The sequence below is a fragment of the Lactuca virosa genome, chromosome 3 (assembly GCF_052849685.1).
Source record: "Lactuca virosa cultivar CGN04683 chromosome 3, Lactuca_virosa_CGN04683_v6, whole genome shotgun sequence".
Classification (NCBI taxonomy): Eukaryota; Viridiplantae; Streptophyta; class Magnoliopsida; order Asterales; family Asteraceae; genus Lactuca; species Lactuca virosa.
The window spans coordinates 69662291-69667840 of record NC_136428.1 but is presented as its reverse complement, the minus strand read 5'-3'; the positions used below and the strand labels follow the sequence as shown (position 1 = coordinate 69667840).

The following is a 5550-nucleotide window of genomic DNA, read 5'->3' as shown; positions in this document are numbered from 1 at the left end:
GTTTGAATTTACACCCTTACATTTTCTTTCATACTACAACTACTTTATAAAACGACATGACATTTTTGCAATTGTGAATTGTAAATTTTACTCTGTGGTTGTGTTTTGAATCTTAAATTTATCATTTAATTATGTGTTTTTTATGATACCAGGTTGATAAAATAAAAGAAATTTTGAAATATCAAGAACAATTAAAAATCATGACATATTTCAACTCTATATCAAACGATTTTTCACAACAACAAATTGAAAAATCAACATCAACTCACACCAAATACCTTACAGCAAATAGGAGCAACATGCTCTAATATCTCAGCAAAAATTGACCAACAAAAAGGAGCAACAAACTCGAACAACAGCAGCATGTCGCCAATTGCTTTCTTTCTTTGTGGAATCGCCAATTGCTTTCTTTCTCTGTGGAATCGCCGATAGCTTTATTTCCTATGGAGGCGTTCATAAAATGGTAGGGCAAAATTGGAAATCCAGCCTATTGCTTATTTGTTGTCCCGGTCCAGCGATTGAAAAGAGAGGACCGAATCAGCTTGAAAGCTTGGACCGAGTCCTTGAGTGTTGGTACCTTATCAAACATGCTGAATTCGTTTTTTTGGACCCGGTCCCCTATTGGACCCAGTTAGAAGCTAAAACAAACAGCCCCTTACTTCCGTTAAGACCAAAAGCAACATAGTTCAAATGAAGTTCCTTCAATTTATGAATGGAATACACACACAGACAAAGATACACATGTAATAAACTTACATCAAATTCGTAAATCAACAATACTAAAAAAGTAGTTTCAAATGTAACTCCTGCGATGAAACCACACTTACCTAAATCATAAACTCACCAACAAGCAATCAAATTAGAGTGAATTCACAATAGATCCACACTTATCGATTTAATCATACAAACTTCGATACAAAATTTCAACTACAACATGCAAATTCACTTAGCTATCTAGGACTAAAAATTAACTATAAGAACATCAAAAATTACAATAAATCAACAATCAAACACATGAACTTTGATTATGCATATACAAACTCTATACACAACAAATTTGTTCGAATAGACCAAAATTAGGCATACGTAAGCTCAAAATCACACATAGCCATATGAAGTCATGATGAATTTAAACCTCAGACAGAAACGAGGATAACGCACAACAACAAATTGATTTGGCTCAGCGAAATCGTTTCCCCATTTTGCTGTTGAAATTCAAATCAAAAGCTTCAAATAAAACTTTTGAATTGAAAAGGGGTTCGTTTATGTGTATACAAACATGGGAATTGTCCACATGACCTATAACAATAACAATAGTTGTGTTTGTATATGAATCCATTAGAAAGCAATGCAATGGTATCAGATCATAATTCATTTGCATATTAAAACTCAATCAAGCTTATCCATGGCTTCAAGTCATACTATCACGTTAATGAACCACTCGACACCGATTAACGGATTAGATAGTCGTAAAAGGGTTTAGTTAAGTGAGGTTTCGTAATCACGTGGGTAAATAAATTGGGTATAGTTTGAAATATATATTTTTTATATTTATAAGCAATTTGTTATACAATTAATTTAAGAGTTTTGTACTAGGTAATTGTGTTTTTAAAAAATATTTACTAATGTCTTGTGCTTTTAAATTTAATTACTGAAACATAGTTAATTAGCTTTTTGATGACCCCATATTCCCAATATACCCTTCCCCTCCCGTTTTTTCCTCCTAAAAAGTTATCAGCGAGTATTGCTGCTTTTGCACCATCTTCCCCATCTGTTCTTCCAATCGGAATTCGAAGGTTCTCCTTTACCGACCTCTTATGCTGTCTCGTTCTTCCTCCAAATAGCACAAAATAGATCTAGCTTTTGGGAAGTTTTCAAAGAAACGAGCAAGACTGACCACAAATTCTTTCGTTTGAAATGGTGATAAAAGTTTGAGACAATAAATTTGTGATTGGAAACCTTCCATGAATCTATATTTATGTGAACTGGGAAATTTTTCCGATGATGATGTTCTAAATTGACTAAATTTCCGATAAAATCCACCTGGTTCGGTTATAGCATTTGTGTATGCAGAAATCGTAAAAAAACATCGCCTGAAAATATGAATTGCTCTCCAATCTTCGATTTTTTCTACTTCTTAATCAAAAATGAAAACCAGATCACAAATGGGTGATTACAAAATAGTTGTGTATCTCCTGAAATGCCAACAAATCTTTGAGTTTTTTGTGCTTCTTGATACAAAAGAAAACCAGGTCGCAAATGGGGTGAAGAAGACTGATAGTGTTACATATGTATATCAAAGAACAACTGACCTGTGAAAGAGGATAGGTGGGAGAGAACCACCGCCGACAGGACAGGGGGGGTGTAGCCGGCAACTTAATAACTGAAGAAATAGGAAGGTGGAGACGGAGACAAAGGTGAAGACCCATTGTGCAAAGAGATCTTTAACAGCAAGGATGAAGACGGTTGATCTTTAGCTCCGGCGGACAAGAAAAACGGCGAGTAGCATAGGAAGGGAGAAAAAGATGGATAGATGTGGTCCAACTGTCTAAGATTTTTTTTAATATAAAAATATATATGACTGGAATACATTTTTACAACCTTTTTGTAAATATTTTTCAAACTACATCATTCTTGTAAATTATTGTTACGACCACAATCACTTGGTAAAAATTAATTCCAAGCATTCTTAGGAACAGTTCCAGTTTTGCCGGTCATCTATCCTCACACCAGTAGGTTAATCGGCGCTTTCACATATTCGCTGTCTTCCTCTCTTCTACCCATCTGGAAGACACCGTTTTCTACTCCAATGGCTCCCTTCATCTACCGATTTCTCCTATCTGCTCCATATTCCACTTTTGAAGCTCTGCTCACCATCAGCCAAGGAAATCGGTCTTCAAAGGTCGATTAAAGTCGCCGATTTCATTTCAGATCGAGTAGTTTTTCCTCACACTCTTCTTCAGTTTGGTTTAGGTTTTACCGATTTTGAGTAAACCACCTCTGTCACGCCCTCTAATGAATTGTGGCCTCCATGGTTAGGATAATCTACTGTGGGTTTGTCATTATGGAAGAAACACTCGGAACTGGAGCCAATTCTAGGTATCGTGTCTCTCTTTCAGAGTTTACAATTGTTGCTCAGTGTTCTTGCTTTCCTTATTTCTTCCCCGATAATCTCTATTATGTTTTTAATTTCTAATTTAATTTCACAAGTCATGGAAGCCTCACGAATATATAGTGTTGGGGTGTGTGTTGATGAAAATTTTGATATACAGGCCATGGAAGCCTCACGAACATATGTGCGTTGATGAAATTTTTGATATGCAGGCCTTCGTTATGAAGTAATTGGGTGTGCCAGCATCAAATCACATCAAATTACAGGTATGATCTTCTTGGGATCCTAGATTAGGTAAATTTATTGGTCGATTTTTTTATTTTGTAAAATTTTGTGGCTTATCTTTTTGACATTGCCAATATATTTATCCATATAAACAATCAATTCATTCAATTTGTTGATAGTTTTTTGTTTGAAAAGATGTAGAACTTGGCATACAAAGAGATAAACATTTGAGTCTAAGATGTGAAGAGGGGCTTCAAGATTCATCCAAACAGCTACCTGGAAACGATAGCATTGAGAGGGTTGAACCACCAGATAAGTCAAAAGGATTGGTGTGAATGGATTGGATTCCAGATAGAAAAAAAAAAAAAAAAAAGTTTAAACAGTGTCAATGTAAGTCAACCATTCAACAAGAATTCATGGGCTTACAGAAACTAAATTTTATATGTTTATAAGTATTATTGGATGAAGATGATTCTTATTTTAATGATCCAGAAATAAGGTGGAAATGAATTTGGACATAGTTGTGTATGTGAGGTACTTTTTCGTGGTGTTATCTTTTGTGACGGGTTTAACAAGATCGGGGTTAGCTTGATGTGTTTCTTTTTCATTTTCCCATGTTTTTTTTTTTTTCTTTTTCGTCATACTTACACATGTACATGGTGGAATGGTCTGATTGTTGATTGTTGGTCCACAGGTATAGGCAAGGACTTGCAACAAAAAATAAATTCGAGGTGAAGTGAATAAAATATTGATATTTTCTGGCTTTCCTGATATATCTAATGATGTGGACAATGCGGTGTTGAAGATTATGAGTTATCAGCAAAGGCGCGCTTTTCTGCTGTTAGATTTTCTGCACAAACTTGGCGATTGAGAAAAATTTTCCCCTGAGTTTGTAGGTTCCGACTTTCATGGTTATGTTTCATCATATTAATGATTCCATGTTGGAGATACTCTGTTGCATCAGAAGTTACTTTCTTGCTACTGTCATGGACTTTGAAATTGTTGTTATGGTGACCATTCTGCCCCTAAAAGATCATATCTGCAGGTCACATTATTTTTGCCAGCCTCAGGTACATTTTTGCTAAATGACCCATAGACCCCTGAATATTTACCAAAGTGAAAAGATCAGCTTAATACTCTTTTAGATGCCTTGGATACCCTCCTGAATATTTTCTATTATTGTTGATAAAACACAAAGTTGTAATAGTAATAATTCAGTGTAAGCTACTATAATAAAGAAATAAAGGGCAATACATTTGTATTCCACGTCTCCAAGATATCCATTTTTTCGTTTTTCATTTGTTCGGTTCCTGGTCTGGAACCGAAAACCAGTTCTGGAAAAAACATTGCATGAGCTAAACGTCTTTTTTATCTTATGTTAAAGTTCTTTTTTTTTTTTTTTAATTATTATAGATGTTTATGGTTTGCGAATCCATACAATAATACTCATTGTTTAGTTTTATGCTTTAAAAACCAAAATATATAAGGAAATAAAATGTTATTTTTGTATGTAATGGTGAATTTGTGAATTGTGGTTAATACTATTTTTTTTTCTTCAAATTGTGTTTCATGTGTCCTTTATTAATTACCATTCAGTTGGCCATATTTTTTTAAGTATTATTATACTAATGAACTCTTTTTTGTATAGATGGGAAGTTGAGCATATCTTAAAAGTGAAGGTTGTTAATTTTGTGGAAAGTCAACAGATGATACAAGTATCTTAAAAGTGAAGGTATACAACATCATTTGTATAGGCATATTTCATGTCTCCTTAGAATTAGATGCCCATTTTTCATAGAGTAATTACATGTGATTTTAATATCTTGATTCAAGTAAATTCAATTTTGGGTTGTCAAACTGGTAAGTTAAATGTTTCTTATTTCTGTTTATACATTTTTTTGATGATGTTACGGTTGGTTAGATGAATAGAAAGTCATATGAAAATGTTGGTGAAGATGAAACATCATTAGATCACTAGATGTGTTGAAAAAATAAGCCTCCCAACCCATGCGGAGCATGAGCCTCCACACTGGTTTAAAATTAGACAAATTTTCACAAATGGTCCTTATGGTTTAATTTTTTTTCCTAAAATCATCCATATGAAACTTTTTTTCCGTACAAATGGTCCCTAAGTACGAATTTTGTAACGTTATTTGTTCTAATGACCAAATCTATTAGGTCAGCATCGTTAGATACTAATAACGGGACCAAAT

General features: G+C 34.0%; 1 long non-coding RNA gene across 6 annotated transcripts; it reads left to right on the top strand.

Moving 5' to 3' along the window:
* The first annotated feature begins 2722 nt into the window (after nucleotides 1-2722).
* On the top strand, nucleotides 2723-5194 carry LOC145165912 (uncharacterized). 6 transcript variants are annotated; one of them, XR_013740230.1, is made up of 5 exons: nucleotides 2723-2936; nucleotides 3040-3099; nucleotides 3273-3378; nucleotides 3533-4407; nucleotides 4986-5194. It is a non-coding gene; the product is annotated as an uncharacterized LOC145165912 (long non-coding RNA). The 6 variants fall into 6 exon arrangements; XR_013740229.1 differs by having other exon boundaries at nucleotides 2725-2936; nucleotides 3325-3378; XR_013740231.1 differs by having other exon boundaries at nucleotides 2723-3099; nucleotides 3539-4407.
* The last annotated feature ends 356 nt before the right edge of the window (nucleotides 5195-5550 follow it).